General features: G+C 45.0%; 1 protein-coding gene across 1 annotated transcript in view; it reads left to right on the forward strand.

Moving 5' to 3' along the window:
* Nucleotides 1-16,619, forward strand: part of DIS3L2 (DIS3 like 3'-5' exoribonuclease 2) — a 374,099-nt gene that overhangs the window by 227,678 nt on the left and 129,802 nt on the right. The gene's annotated exons all lie outside the window — the stretch shown is intronic.

Consider the following 16,619-nt stretch of genomic DNA (forward strand, 5'->3'; position numbering starts at 1 on the left):
TGGCAGGCAGCGGGCACCCCTGTGTGGCCAGCCTGGCTGCCCAGGTACTCCCTGAACTTGCCGTAGGCCCCTGAGCCTACACAGCATGTGACCTAGAGATTGTGCTCCTGCCCGACTTCAGTGAGCATGAGAATAAGAAACGTCCTCTTGCTAGGACCCTTCTCGGGCCTCAGGAGGGACAGCAGTGAGGGCAGAAGAACTAATTTCAGGCCCGGCCCTGCAGGAGGCTCCAGTGAGGGCATAGTGTGTTAAAGAAGGCCCCTAAGCTCTGCCTCGGAGAAGCACAGAGTTTTTTTTACCTGAATTGAACGACACACTGGGGTGATTCAAGGGGTGCTGTCCAAAGACGTGCTCAGCAGAGGCGGCAGGAACGCCTCCCCTGAGGAAGTCCCTCATGGCCCCGGGCTGGAGAAACTTGCTCTGCCCCGTGCAGGTCTTCATCTGTCCAGCAAATTGCGGAAGGCAGTTGTTAGGCTCCTGAAACATTCTTCTGGGATGGAGCCAGGAAGGAAAAAGTGGCATTTGATGCCACTGGTCTTTGAAAACTATCATGGGGGAGGGGGAGATGTGTGAGGTGTGAGAAGAGCAAACCCTAGCCATGCCCTTCCTAATGCCCCTCCAGATGAGCCGCTTAGAGTCTGCAGCTGCTTCCTGCCCCTCGCCAGGGTGGGGTCTGGTGACTGCTGTGGCTCTAGTTATTCTCTGATATGGCTTTGGCACTAACGTGGCCTTTGATGGCTTGCCCGTGATGGTATGCAGTCTTGCGGCTTCAGTCTCCTGCACAGTGTCGGTGGCCCAGTGGCCTGGTCTTGGCAAACACTGCAGAAATGTTCACATATTCCATTAATGCAAAACTTCATGGGCTCAGCGTGTTGTCTCTTCTCCATAAAAGACAGTGAGGCTCAGTAGATACAAAGCTGAGAGACAGAAAACATCACTGCCCAGAAATGCTTTCATCTTCTTTTAGTGAGTCTTCCTTGAAACTGTGGGCAATGGTGCTCAGTGTTTTCAACTAAAGAAAATTGAAAGGAAGATAAAGCATAAAGAGAGAAAAGTTCCCATGGAAATTTCAGAGGAATTATATACTTTTTAAATCTAAACTTTAAGCAGCCTACTTAAAAAAGCAAATACTACGTTGGTTTCTTATATCCTGAGCAATCTTTGCTGCATGGAAAGGCTTGGGCATATCACTCTCACATCCACTTCTCTGAGTCCCAGTTGAAAAGTGCCCCCCCACCCCCGGCAGAAAGCCAGGTGACACTGGACCTCGCTTCCTGTATTTCCTTTCTCTCCAGCTTCATAGCCCTGCTCTGTTTGTAGCCTAATGCTTGGAAACAGTTGCTTCATTTATTTTGGCCACGTCTATAGTCGTTAATGGTGGAAGGGTAGGCCTAATCCCTGTTACCCCATCTCAGCCGGCTCACATGATATCCCCCTGGCAGGGGCACCAGGCAACAGGCACGTGTCTTGCGCCACTCACCCCGCACGCTACGTGTCGTGTCTAGGGTACCAGGTTACCAGCAGAGGCTTCGTGTAGGGAAAAGGTGGAGCAGGAAGGATTGACTGGGGACAAGTTGTACATGTTTATAAATTTCCAACCGAAGAATATGCTTTGTCAGACAGTCGAAAACCAATTGTTTTCAGTGTGCTGTTCAGGGAGAGCATTCGTAACGAGGGAAATCATTTAGCAGCGCAAGATGAAGGAAAAGGAGAGGAAGTAGAGGCAGAGAAATGAGTCAGGGAAACATTATAATTGTTTAGAGATGTAAGTAGAAGAAACTGGACTGGAGGTGGTGGCATTATTCATGGGGGTGGGGAGGACAGCTATGAAAAAGGGGTAATGACAGAAAAGAATCAGTGGAAATGGATTTGGAGTTGAGGGAGGGGAATCCAAGACGGGGCAAAAGTTTCAACCTGGATGGCGATGAGATGGAATCGACAAGTTAGAAATGGGGAAATCAGGAGGACCAGCTGGTTTCGGAGAGAGCATGTCTGCATGGAGCTGTCTGTCTGATGATGTGTGTTTATATAAGCTGCTGCAGATGCTCTGCAGAGGAGGCTAAATGCATGCAGTCCATCTAATCGTATACAGAGAGCCATGAAGAAGAGTAGATAACTCAGCAAAATGCAAACAGTGATTTTATTAGGATGACGGGTTCATAAGGGATTTTTCTCTTTTCCCTAGTTTCCAAATTTTTATAATGTGGTAATAATAGCTTCATAATGAAAAAATTTTGTAATAAAAAAAAATTATGAGGTGCCAGAAATCACAGGCTGCCCAGTAGCCGCCGCACCAGGTGATCAGATACCTCCCGTCTGCTTAGTTATTCTTGCATTCCAGGGGAGTAATTAACATCTGGTCGTTTGGCAGGGCAGCAGAAAAGGGACCCGGCAGAGCATTGGCGAGGAGTTGGGCAGTCGAGCGTTTTTACGGTGGCACTTCTACAGTTGGCCTTTGTGACAGCTGTTTCCGCCAAGGCCATTTACCCAGGGAGAGGAAAAGTGAAAGTCAGTTCCAGTTTGGATTGGGGTGAGACTGGCTGAGTTCAGGCTCTGGTAGTTACCAGTTCATGTCAGTTCTTGCTTAGAGGAAAAAAAGTTTAATGTTTCAAAAAGCAAATAATGTTTTCTGGGCATATTTACATCATCTATAACCATTTTTATTTAAAGAAAATATAAAGGTTAAACTTTCCTTTGGTCCCATTGAAATCATCTGAATGACTCTTCTGTGAAGATAAAACGCACAGACAGAAGTAACTTACTTAGTCCTTACTCTGTCTTTCTGTCGAGTTCAGATGAACCCCCAGGACTTGTTACCAGTATCTCCTCTAGGTGCGAGATTTAGACATTACGGTCTGCAGGTGAATTCTGCAGAAACACAGTGACACCTGCTCCCCAGTAGATCATGTTTAGGTTGGAAGGCTGAGGAGGGGGTGCCCTCTACCCTTGAGGAATCTCAGCTTTGGAAGAGATTCTACCAGTCATCTAGCCCGGTAATTTTTCACCTCTTACAGCCTATAAACACACTTGAGGGCAACATTCCCGTGAGCATTAACCAGCCCGCTAACTTTAACATGGAGTCTTTCACTTTAGCTCAAGGAGATATTTAATAATGTAAGTGAGTAAGACTGGTTATAATGATAACCCAGAACCTAAAGACAGTAAGTCACACACTCCAGTGTTTGATTACTGTAACAGACCTTTGCAACACACCTCACAGTTGACCTCACCGCTCAAGTGTGGGAGCGCCACAGTTGTCACATCACCCTCTGGTTTTCAGATTACCTCTGCAGTATCTACTTACTGAATATCCAGGTTGCACTTTAACTCTCTACCTTACAGGCAGCCCACCTGGCCTTAAGATTGCGTGACTATCAGGAAATCCTTCCCTGTAATGATCTGAAATACCACTGTCTTCCTGTAATTTTCCACTCGTTGGTCCCATGCATGCCCCTGGGGAGCCTATAGAATAAGTCTCATCTCTCCTGTGACAACTCCTCAGATGCTAGATAATGGCTGTCATGTATGTCTGAATTACAGCTTCCCAGTTAAGCATGCTGTATATTTTTCTATGTCCTGTAGCATATTAAATTGGAGCCCGTTTCCCATGTCACGGTGTTACTTCTGCCTTTATGAGCTCTGAGGTAAATGGCTGCCTGTATCCAGACTTCTCCTCCCTGGCTGCCAGGCCACGGTGACTCTCTCCCAGCCACTTCCAGCCACCTGTTCTGTTCAATTAAACCTGCATTATTGCTTTGCTCTAGTCTCTGAGAGAGGAAATTATCAGTCAGACAAGTCAGGACCTTTATTCAGCTTAGTTGATTCAGGCTCCCAACAGATCCTACAGGAAATCGATGTTCCCTGCTTCTCTGGCGTCTTGTTTCTCTAATGTTTTGTTCTGTAATGAGTGCTCTGCCATTGAACATGGCAGGGTTATCCTAGCCAGACCTTAGAAATGAAGGATTGGAGAAAGGGGGAGTGGGGACTGACTGCTAATGGGTTTGGCGTTTCTTTGGGGGGTGATGAAAATGTTCTGAAATTACTAGCTCAGAGTTACACAGCTCTGTGAGTATACTGAAAACCACTGGGGGAAAATGAGTGAATGGATGAATGAATTAAGAATAAATAAACAAATCCATTCATCCTTGAGGCTTTTTGGAAATTGGAATTTACACCTTAACGATAACTTAGCGGAAGTCCTGATGGATTGCCTGGGCTGGATACCCAGAGTCGTATCCCTCTTACCCGTCTCTCCTCCTTGCTGCCTTCACATCTGAACCACGAAAATCCCACCCAAGGAGCGCACCCCTGTGCTCAGCCACCTGCTCGTCTTTCCCACCCCCACAGAGGGACTCGAAGAAAGAGGGTTGTGTCCTACTGTCAGGTCATCATCCAGCCTGAGGGACCTCGGGAATGCACACTACCTGCCCTGCTGTAGGGGGCGCCAGACTTCCTGCTGGTTTGCCTCTTGTCTGGCTTTCCCTTTCCCTTCCCTGAGGAGGCTGGACTAGGCAGCTCTGTTCCTGGGAGCCCTTCTCACTTAGGAAATAGGAACAAGAGACTAGGAGAAAGTCTGTACGAATTTCACAGAATTCCTAAACTCTGGACTTCCCCGTATGGTTATATGTGTCACCTGCTGAGAGTTCTTGTCACGAGTGATCTTCTTTGGAGGCAGTGAGGAAGTAGGAGCTGGAAAGACTGTGCTCCCCTGGCTTAGGCTGGAGAGCCTGAGCAATAGAATGGATGGTAGTAATTTTAATGAGCAAAGAGCAGAGACGAAGGCTCTGGATCTGCTACTGGGAAGGAAGAGAGCATGGGTGGGCGTCCTGGAGCTTACGAGTACCAGGTTCCAGCACATCGCAGCAGCCAGGCCAAACCCTCTTCCTGGGTTCTGTTCTCACCTCTGGGAAGATCTTACCCCACCAGGCATTCACCGCAGCCCCTTTATGTTTCCCTTTGGTTTGGCTTCCTCCTCTCACAAACTTAAGTCTCCATCCTGTAAGGCCTTCCTCAGCCCCCTACAGCCTCAGGAGTGTTCACACCTTCCTTTGTCCATCAGGACACCTTGAAGAGCAGTCTGCTTGCTGCGGCTCCTTTCCTGCTTCCCATTTATTTCTTACTCCCTCTGCTATGTGGCTTCAGAAAGTTCAGTGACGCAGGTTGTCCCTGACTTCAATTCAGCAAACATGTGTGCAGTGTTTGGCTTTTCATCTACTCTTCTTTGGACTTAGGGGGCTCTACTTTCTCTTTTTTTTTTTTTTTTTTTTTTGGTGGTACGCGGGCCTCTCACTGCTGTGGCCTCTCCCGTTGCGGAGCACAGGCTCCGGACGCGCAGGCTCAGCGGCCATGGCTCACGGGCCTAGCTGCTCCGCGGCATGTGGGATCTTCCCAGACCGGGGCACGAACCCGTGTCCCCTGCATCGGCAGGCGGACTCTCAACCACTGCGCCACCAGGGAAGCCCCTCTACTTGCTCTTGGTTGTAGTTTTTGGACTACTTTTCTCTAGTTGCCTTCTTTAACTCTTCTTCTCTGCTCCCTCGCTTCATGGGAGTCTCCAGTCCCCTTGCTTCCGTGCTCTTCAGCCTTTGCGCTCTGTTCCCTTTGCCTGCATTGCTCTTTCCCTGGAGAGCCATGTGGCTGAGTGGAGATCAGCTGGGTCGCTCTCTCAGTAAGGCCTTCCCTAGTCACTCTGCCTCTAATTTCTTCCCCTCCCACCCACTCTCCACCATCCTTGCTTTACTTTTTTCCTCATCACTCATCACCCACTGAAGTGCTATTGACTATCTTGTTTCTTATCTATCCTCCCACCGTACACCCCCTGGCAGTGTGAGGCTCAGAGCAGGCGCTCAGTGAGTCTCTGGTGGTATTCACAGGCTGCCGAGAGGAGAGGGGGTTCCCAGGCAGAGGGAAGAGTGTGTGCAAAGTCCCAGGACGCCAGATACATGGTATTTTGGAGGGAACCACACAGAACTTGAAATATCTGGACCGTGAGGTTCAAGTGGGGTGGTAATCGTAGATAAAGCAGGGAGGAGATCATGAATTCTTTTGTAGGCCCTGCTAGAAAGTTTAGACTTCATGGAGAGCGGGCGTGGGGGGACGGACTGCAGTATTTAAACCTCAGCTTGAAGAATAAACAGGGGTGAGCCACACAGTGGGGAGGAAGAACGTTTTAAGCTAAGGGCACAGAGTGTGTGTTGGCCCTGTGCTACAAAGACTTCGGCACCAAAAGGAACCGGAAGTCAACGTGACTGCACCGTGACAGGGTGGGAGGAGCCTGTGCCGTAAGGCCGGAAAGGGGCACGCAGGCTCCCTTTCGGAGTGGGAGTCTTATCTTGAGTGTAATGGGAAGCAAAGAGCTTTAAGCAGGAGAGAGTCAGGATCCAACTTGCAGGTGGGAGAGATCTGTGTGGCGGCAGTGAGGAGTATGGACTGAGCGTGGTGTTAAGATGGTCTGAGTTCTGAGAGGCAGCAAGTGCCCCAACCAAGGCAGAGGCCGAGGAGCCAGAACTGGAGGGAGGCAAGAGCCAGGACAGGAAATCGGGGCAGCACTTGGGGTCCGGGCCGCTGCAGGAGCCTCTTAACTTTCTCTCGTGTCGGCCTTTTCTTCCTACGGATCGAAGCCAAGGCAGTCCTTGTAAAATGTAGATCTGATGAGGTCATTCCCCCGCTCCAGTCCCTCCAAGACTTCTCGTCCTGCTGAGGATAAACACCCAAGTCCTTCCTGGGATGTACTGCTGTCTCGTTTGTTTGTTTGTTTTTTTCTAATCTTCCTACTGTGGTCTCTAACTGCCTCTCCAACCTTGTTCCCCACAGTCCCTGTCTCACCCGCCCTCCTCCAGCCAACATGGCCGTGGTGTTGTCCTCCAGACATGCCAGGCAGCTCCTGTCTCAACACTTTTGTACTTTCTCTTCCCTCTGTCCGGATCCCCCTTCTCCCAGATCCCTCACTACTCTGAGTTCTACTCAGATGTCATCTCAAGGAGGCCCTTCCTGACCACCCTATTGCCACAGTCTTCTCCCCACCCCACCACCCCCTGCTTCTCGATTCCCTTTAAGGTACTCTTGTGGGTCTGTCCTCCTGGATGGTAAGCTTTACGAGAGAAGGGATGTCCTTTTGTTCACTGTTGAACCCTCAGTGCCCAGCACACTGTGTGTTACATAGTTGACACACCTGGAAATGTTTGTTGAATGAGTGAATAAGTTTGTAAACTTTTGATATTGGCAGTAGGAGAAGAATCTAGAATCTCATCTAAGTTTCTGGCTTGGGCAGTAGGCAGAACATAATGGCATTCAATAGGAAATATTGAGGAGAGCTGGTTTTGGGGGGAAGGTGGTGCGTTCAGAGATAAGCACATGTTGGGTTTGCAGTCCCTGAGAATCATCCAGGTAGAAATACGAAGGGGACAAGTCAAAGGAGTTAGGGCTGGAAGTGGAGATTTGGGAGTCATCGGTACATGGGCCTGGGAGAGGTGGCCCAGGAGAAGTCACAGACTGAGAAGAGGACCCCGCTGGGCCCCTGGGAAGATGTGGAAAATAACCAAGAGGTGAGGCCAGGGAGCCTGGAGGCGAAGGAGAGAGAGGGGAGAGGGGGCAGGCAGAGCAGGCTAAATGCAGAAAAGCCACAAAGGCTGTAGGAGAGTCAGGTAAGAGAGAACTGGGAAGTCTTTGGGTTTGGCAACCAGGAGATCATTGACGACCTTGAGAGACTAGTGTCAGTGGCTTTGAGGAGGGGAAGCCAGACTGCGGGTGGTGGAGAAGGGAGTGGAAAACAGGAAAGGAGGTGGCTTTCCATAAGAAGCTTGGCTATGAAACCTGTGAGTGGCAGGGAGGACAGGACAGCTTGGAGAAGGAGAAGTTGAAAATATAGGAGTGAGAGGAGCTGACGATTTTGCAAGGTCTTGAAGAAGAAGATGGGAGTGAATTCAGAGTATAAGTGGAAAGTGAGGCCAAGACATGGAGGGTAAACCCCTCTTCCCTTGAGGCAGAGAAGCAAGACGTAGGGAATGGGCCGCTGCTGAGTATTAACCCTGGATAATACCCACTTCAGCTGTGAGAGGAAGCGGCCCTCCTGCTGAGGGCAGATGGGGAAGGGGCTGTGTACGGGGAGCAGGGGATAGTGAAAGGGCTTGGATGGGGGAGCTGACCAGAAACCGATCATACAAGGCCTTCCCAAACACTGTTGATGTGTGCTGAGTTGGAATACTACCAAGCCTGGGTGATTTTCTTTAGCCTTCTAGGTGTGGGAGCAGAAGTTGCAATGATACAAATTTGGGGGTTTGCTGAGAGGGAGAACATGGTGGGCACCAGGACAAGGATGCTGGGACCTTGCTTCCCCTCTCAACCTGTTTCTTCTCCGTCCCCTACTTTTATAAAGACATCATCACCTACCACCTAGTCAACCAAAGTTTTTTTTAAAAAAGGGAATCCTGGAGCTTCCCTGGTGGTGCAGTGGTTGAGAGTCCGCCTGCCGATGCAGGGGACACAGGTTCGTGCCCCGGTCCGGGAAGATCCCACATGCCGCGGAGCGGCTGGGCCCGTGAGTTATGGCCGCTGAGCCTGCGCGTCCGGAGCCTGTGTTCGCAACGGGAGAGGCCACAACAGTGAGAGGCCCGTGTACTGCCAAAAAAAAAAAAAAAGGGAATCCTGGAATCACATTTGATTCCTCTTCCTCTCAGCACTGTTGTCATGGCCTTGTCAATAATCTCCCCTCCCCCGCTGTGCACCCTCTACCTTGCTACCCAGTTAGTTTTCTTTTTTTTTTGTGGTACGTGGGCCTCTCACCGTTGTGGCCTCTCCCGTTGCGGAGCACAGGCTCCGGACGCGCAGGCTCAGCGGCCATGGCTCACGGGTCCAGCCGCTCCACGGCATGTGGGATCCTCCCGGACCGGGACACGAACCTGTGTCTCCTGCATCGACAGGCAGACTCTCAACCACTGCGCTACCAGGGAAGCCCAGTTTTCTTTTATGTACACACGAAGACCAGATCATGTCACTTTTCTGCTTGAAAATCTTCTCATACCTACGGAATGGTCCACATTTCTTAGCAGAGCGTTGTTATCAAAGTCCTTTAAGATTAGTTCCCCAGCCCCCTCTTCCACCTTCCCCACCTCCCAATGCCACTTCGACCAACACACAGACACACACACACACACACACACACACACACACACACACACACACACACACGCCGCACGCGCCCCTAATGGTGTCTGGCCACTCTAGGCTTTGCATATCCACTTCACTCTACCCTGCCTCCCAGCCTCTGCCTGCCCTTTGCCCTCCAGTTAGAATGCCTGGCCTCTCTTCCTACTTCTGTGTCAGAATTTCGTTCAACAGCAAGATGAAACCTCTGCGGAGCTTTCCTTTCCTCTTGGCAGAATGAACCGTTCCTATCCTATCAGCATATTTTCTTCATGTGTCTAATGCAGCAGTAAATATCATTGCTTGTGGATTTAATTCACCTTTTTGCTTGTTTCCTAAAAGCAGGGCAGTCCTTGGACATCTCTATATCCTGAGTGTCATGCATGGTACCCTGCATTTGAAAATCGCTTGATCTAATCGGTCTAACCAGGCATCTTGTTACAAACTTTTAGCGTTTCACTCCTTTTTCTGTTTCTTACCTTGCCCTTTTTATTTCCACTGTGCTTCGACCCTTAAGTTTGTGGGTTGTTTATGGGCTTTTATGCTGACCTATAAGCTTACACCGCATGCCCTCCTACAATGTCTACTTCTTTAGAATTAGGTGTACCTTTCCCTCATCACAATCATGGTTTTCAGTCCATCTCCTCATGTCTCAGTGATACTGTAAGATAACTGAATTATATATTATGATCATGACATCTGGTCCTGCAGCTCTGTGAGTTGGCATATCTGAGGCTCACTTCTTCCCCATTATTTTCTTTCATGAGTCTCTTCTATAGCCTGCAGTACTCTTCTCACTGCATACCTACAGGCTTCCACAGCAAGTTGTTTTTTGGTTTTATTTGTCATTTTTATTGTCATTTTTATCCGTCTCCCTCCTGTCTGTATCCTTGCCATTTCCAAATTCAGTGAGTGCTAATTTTCTGATAAAATTTACTTACTGAATAAACCTTAACATGGTAGTGAAGGACAATAACAACAACAAAAAAAACCCAATTTATGATGCAAAAGCCAGAACTTTTCTTCCTTTAATTATTTTGGCAAACAGGCTTGCTAGTTAAGAAAAGGCTTTTTAACAACCAAGTACATCTTCAATGGCAATACGGTCATCTGTCAGTTTGGAGAAATAGAAAAGCTGGTATTACAAAAATCCAAGTATTCCTTTGTTAGCAGATAGATCTTAATTAATAGCATGTTGAGACATCGGAAATTGAAAAAGTTTGTTTTTTATTACCCTCTGTTGGAAGTGTTTGGAGGTTAGGTTGGTATAAGGAGGTAATGCCAAGGTAATTCCAGAATGTAGAAATCAGGTGACATTTTGAGAATGGAAATCAACTTTTTCAAAAATTTCATTTAATTTTATTTTATTGAAGTATAGTTGATTTGTAATGTCATATTAGCTTTAGGTGTGCAGCACAGTGATTCAGTTATACGTGTGTGTGTGTGTGTGTGTGTGTGTGTGTATGTATATTCTTTTTCAGATTATTTTACCTTATAGGTTATTACAAAATATTGAGTACAGGTCCCTGTTGGTTATCTATTTTATATATAGTAGTATGTATGTGTTACTCCCAACTTCCTAATTTATCCCTCCCCCTCCTTTCCCCTTTGGTAACCGTAAGTTTGTTTTCTTTGTCTGTGGGTCTGTTTCTGTTTTGTAAATATGTTCATTTGTATCTTTTTTTTTTTTTAGGTTCCACATATAAGTGATATCATATGGTATTTGTCTTTCTCTGTCTGGCTTACTTCACTTAGTATGATAATCTCTCTCTAGGTCCATCCATGTTGCTGCAAATGGCATTATTTCATTTCTTTTTCATGGCTGAATAATATTCCATTGTATATATGTACTACATCTTCTTTATCTGTTCATCTGTTTGTGGATATTTAGGTTGCTTCCGTGTCTTGGCTGTTGAAAATAGTGCTGCAGTGAACACTGGGATGCATATATCTTTCTGAATTATAGTTTAAGACTGGAAATCAACTTTACGTGGTTATCTGCAGAATTTCCTCTTGCCTGGAGATCTGTAAAACATCAGGTAGAATTTGCTATTTTAGTTTGTATAAGGCTGAAACAGAATGTATGGTAGTGGTTTTAATCTCTTTAGAGTCACAGTCTCTCCTCAGGAAAAAATGCACAAATGTGTATATACACTATATTTTGCATAGGGCTTACATTTCCAGTAATATCATAGAATGGATAGCCTGAAGAACTCTTCTTCAATAAAACTCTTTAAAATGATGCATCTTTTAGAAATGTATGGCTGAGCTGGCAAGAAAGGTCTTGCCAGCCCTTGGAAGCCAGGAATGAAACAAGAGCAGATAACCAAAGAAAGAGGTATGTGCCAAAGCAGCTAATGGTATCTTCTAATGTCTAGTGACCCAGAAAGTTTGCTCAGGACCTGAATTAATACTACCTGCATGGCCCATAAAATTCCAAGCCAAGTATCTAGTTTAAAGTGGCACCAAATGGACAATGTTTCTAGAAACCAGTCAGAATCATAAGCATATCCTTTCCAGAAGAATTAACTCTTAACCAAAGCCTTAAAGATTTGCCAAAGATAAAAGTTCTAGTAAAAGTAAACATACAGAAAAGTTATGAAACATGCAAGGGTGCAGCTAAAGCAACACTTAGAGGAAATTTTCTAGCTTTAAGTGCTTATAATAAAAAGGGAGAAAGTTTAAAAAATTGAGCCTATAAAGATTAGCTTCACAAAATGTTCAGAGATAAGGGGAAGGGAGAAGATGACTTGCTACAAGAACATAATTGTGGGTACAAGTACTGAATCAAATTATGAGCATTATCTATTATAACTGTAGCAGTAGAAGCTCCCTCTACTCACCAAAGAAACGCACAAGACAAATAACCAAACTCTGTAATGCCTTTCATGCATGTCATAGTAAAACACATAATTCATTTACTTGAATAACAAAAATTCCTGTTTCCACTTTTGGCCCTGCCAAAATGTAAATCTTAAAAAGTAGAAACAAAATATCAAACATTGCTCTTAGATCTCATTTTCATTTTTATAGTATTAGAGTGCTATTAATTGTCTAATTAAGGTCTTTTTCGAAAAATCATCAATGTTTGAAAAACATTTGGCATGTTAATTCTGTTATAACCGAATTGGGAACATATAAAGATACACTTTTTGATATTCAGTTTCTGTGTTATTTTGTATTTTATATCATATATGTTACAGTGTTCATGTTCCATAAGTGTTTCGAATATCTTTTAAATAATAATAGAAATACAGTAAATAACTTCCAAAGTGGTAGAGAGCACAGGACATATAAAAAGCACATATTAAAGTACCAAAAAATAATTAATAAGCACATCAAATTTAACTCTGCAGCTAAAAAACAAAGACTGTTAGACTGGAGAAATCTAGCTATATGCTGTTTATAACCACACACTTAAAACATGAAGACGCAAAGATTAAATGTAAAAAGGTGGGAAAAGCTATACCGGTAATGTACTAAGCAAAAGAAAGCTAGTATATTTTTTATAATGTCTGACAAATAGCTTTTAAGATAGAAAACATTACTAAATGTATAGAGAGTCTCTAAATGATAATTAGAAGGATCAATTCATCAGAAAAGATAGTGTCTAAACATATTACCAAGTGCTATAGCTTCAAAATATATATTAAAACAACAGTTGACAAAAATATGAGGAGAGATTGATAAATTCATCATCATAGTGGGTTAATTTAATATGCCTTTCCCAGGAAATGATAGTTCAAACAGACCAGAAATTCAGTAAAACTACAGAAAATTTGAACAGCACGGTTAGCAAGCTAGCTCTAATAACCAATAACTAAGTATAATACCCAGAAATGAAGATTACACAGTGTTCTCAAGTGTTTCTCAAGAGAAAACATATATAAAAATTGACTTTGTATTAAAGCATTAAGCATATTTCAAAAAGTCATTGGTATCATACAGGTCATGTTCTTGGGTCACAATACAGTTAAATGAGAATAAGTGCACAGACATTTTTAACTTAAGAAAAATTCAGTATGTTTAGAAATCTTAAATACCTTCTGTTACCCTCTCCCAGATTAGTGGCCAGATGAATGGCCTAAATCAGAATATACTTGATGTCATGTTTCCTTAATGCTTGAAGGTTGAGTGAGTTACCTATTTCCTCATGGCTGAGTTTACCTCTGTCATTGCCTTCCACACGAAATACCCCCTTACATAGGACTTTGGGTTTCTACCCCTGCTTCTTTCCTCATACTACCCGGGAGTACCTAACTCTGAAATATGATCCATGTTGACCTACAGGCTATTCACCAGAGAGCCAAGAATGGTTGAAAGCCTTTATTACAAAGATACCATCAAAAAGGAAACTACCTTGTCTAATAAAAGAAACTCAGATTACCAGAGATTAGCAGTAGAGGAATGATTCCCGGGTGGGGAGGACAGCTGGACCACGTGGATAGTCTCCATTTGGACATCCCCTTCCTCCTTACTAACCATGACTCCCTCTGCCCACTGACCTGGGTGCCGAGAGGACTTGTCATCACTTTGGTCCAAGTATGGTGCCCATAATCCTTTGCTTAGTACCTCAAGCACAACTGAGACTAGACTTTTGAACAGGACTTTACTTAAACCTTAGAGGGTAGCAAAAGGAAGAGCAACGGAGAGTAACAAAGCATCAAGAAGTGTCCTGCTTTCCACTGCTCCCAGATCCAGGCCCACCTAGGTTCTGACCTGTCCCCACACTGAGCATCACCCGGGCACCCACACCTCAACGTCTGCCCTTCAGAAGTCTAGACCTAAGAGCTTCTGGAAAGACACCTTGGCCTCCTTCTTTCATTTTGCACTTCCCATCTGAGGACTTGCCCCTTCCCAGAAAGAGTAACATTAGGAAGGTTCATTTCCTTTAGAGAAGCATATGCCTGTGTTTCACCCTGCAAGCCCCAGCACGAGAATTGTCTTGCCAGTGCACTACAGTGGCAGTATAATTGCTGCACACTAACAGAAGCCAGAGATCATTTGGGTATACATCTAGTAGGAGACCTAGTCTGCTCCTCTCCTGCCACATACATAGCACTGGCCCCTGAGGTGACTTAAAGCATTACATCACTTTGTGCTCTGCACCACTTCTAACCTTGCACAGGGTATTTTATTGCAAAGGACTCTTTGCAATCCTTAACTCAGGTGGGACCCCACCTTATACCCCATGCCCACACAAACTCCCTATTGACCAGGGATAGAAAGACTGAATCCTAGGCTCTTGTCACTTAGGTCATTGGGTGGGGAAATAGGCTTTACAATCCAGAGTCTTACTTTAAGCACCATGGGGAGAGCATCTCGGCCCTTTGCTATATGGACCTGCTGGAATTCCATTTCTGTCCTGCCTTGAAGGAGGGCCAAGGGGACAGATACATGTATAGAGATGTAAATCCTGTATGTTCTCCTGTTCTCCCGAGACCCTCAGGAGGCAGCCTAGCGCTTGCCTGCCCTTTTTGTACTGGATCCCTCCTTTCAACCATTCTTCTCACCTTGAGTTGTTTTCCTCAGCTTTCTAGCTACTGGTCTTGCAGTTGATCTCTCGTGTCAGGCCTTCTCTAGCCTTTCGGAATTTGACTTCATCTCAGACTCAGTACCTTAATTTAAACCCCCAGATTCAGCTCCTCATATTCTCTTAGCCCATTGGTTATGCTTTTCCCCATTTCGTTCACTTCAACAAACTGAACCCTGAAGTACCGTGTTTCAAAGGGATGGCCTTCCTAAATATCGAATACTGTACTGTAAGAGGCAACTCACACTTATTCAATAATTAGGAAAATTTAATCTGTTAGCTGTTAGAAATATATGCCCACATGTAGGTTAAAAATAAGATTTATGGGAATTCCCTGGTAGTCCAGTGGTTAGGACTCGGTTCTCTCACTGCCAGGGCCCCGGGTTCGATCCCTGGTTGGGGAAGTAAGATCCTGCAAGCCATGTAGTGTGGCCAAAACAAGAAAACAAACAAAAAACAAAAAAGCAAAACAAAAAAAACTATGTGCAACATTTAATTTAATCAAAAATTAAATTGTTTTTAAAATCTGTTCCTTGTATTCTAGAAGAGAACCCCTGATAACTCTAACATAGATTTTGAAAAAGAAAAATTCCACTTCAGGGCCGTTTTCTACTTGGATACATTTCTGGGTTTTGTCTCTGACATCTTTATGATGCCCGGTGCTTCGAATACTATTCCTCCTACACTCCTCTGTAAAATCATTTCTAATCCTGGTTTTGAAACACTGATGTTTCCTCTTGCAGTCGCTTATGTCAGAGGGCATTCTGACCTCAGGCAAATACCAGGCAACCCAAGTACTTGATCTCAGACAAATCCTATTTTCATAGCCTGGCCCTTGATAATGAACCTGGGAAGAGAAATGGAGAATTCTGTAGAACCATCAGCTCATAAGGAGGTGCATGTCTTCTCCATTCATCTGGGGCATTGGTGAGTGAACAGTTTTAACTGTCCTTGTTGTATGGTCATTTTTTACTGAATCGTACCTTGACTCAAAAAATCCAAGTAACTGAATAGTCATGCGAAGCCTCTGGCATCGAAGTGGGCTTCTGGGATGCTTGCCAATGAGTTCCTGTTTTGAGGACACAGAATCGAAATGGAAAGATTAAGTGGAGACACAGCCCCACCCCTCTAAGTCTTATTCCTATGTTCCATTCAAATCTTGCTAGCCTGATTCCTGTGGGGTCTGGGCTTTGGAAATTCTCTTTTTTTCATGAATGTCTCAGTGCACCTTGTTAAACCAAATTTGGACTATGGCCTGTTCATCTGCTTCCAGCTCTGCTGATTGGTTCCAGTTTCCTTGCTCATTAAAGCCAAGATAATCTGGCACCCACCACTCAGGCATCCTCAAGTATCTGGCACCAAGGTAAACCTGGAAGCCAGCTAAGAAGCCTCAGTGATCCAACACACTCATTGCGTGATGAGAGGCAGTTGTGGTCCCAGAAAGAGCACTGGAATAGGAGCAGAGCTGGGTTCTTGTCTCATCTTTGCCTCTACTGCATCATGTAAGTTTGGGCATGTCTGTGATTTCTCTGAAAATCTCTTTCCCCAGCTATATATGTGTTTGGACTAGACAGTTTCTCAGGTGTCTGGCAGTTCCAAAATACTGAGTATATGAAAAGCTAAGGGAGCAAAGCTCCATTTGTGCCTATTGTTGCAAAAACACAACCTAGCTTTAAAGGTATTAGCAATAAATGCCTAAAGTTGCATATGCTCCTGATGCTTTTCCACAAAAGTAGATAGTGTGACAACAAAATAAGAAGAGCACAGCCCATATTCTGGAGGTAAGAATTAACCTCTCTAGGCCTCACATTTCCCACCCTGTAAAACAGGGATAATAACGGCTGATTTTAAATTGCCTGGAAGATTAAATGAGATAATCCTTGGTACTTAGAACTGGGCCAGACAAAAAGTAAGTGCTCACTAAAAATTATTATTAATATAAAAA

The sequence above is a fragment of the Stenella coeruleoalba genome, assembly GCF_951394435.1.
Source record: "Stenella coeruleoalba genome assembly, chromosome: 6".
NCBI lineage: Eukaryota > Metazoa > Chordata > Mammalia > Artiodactyla > Delphinidae > Stenella > Stenella coeruleoalba.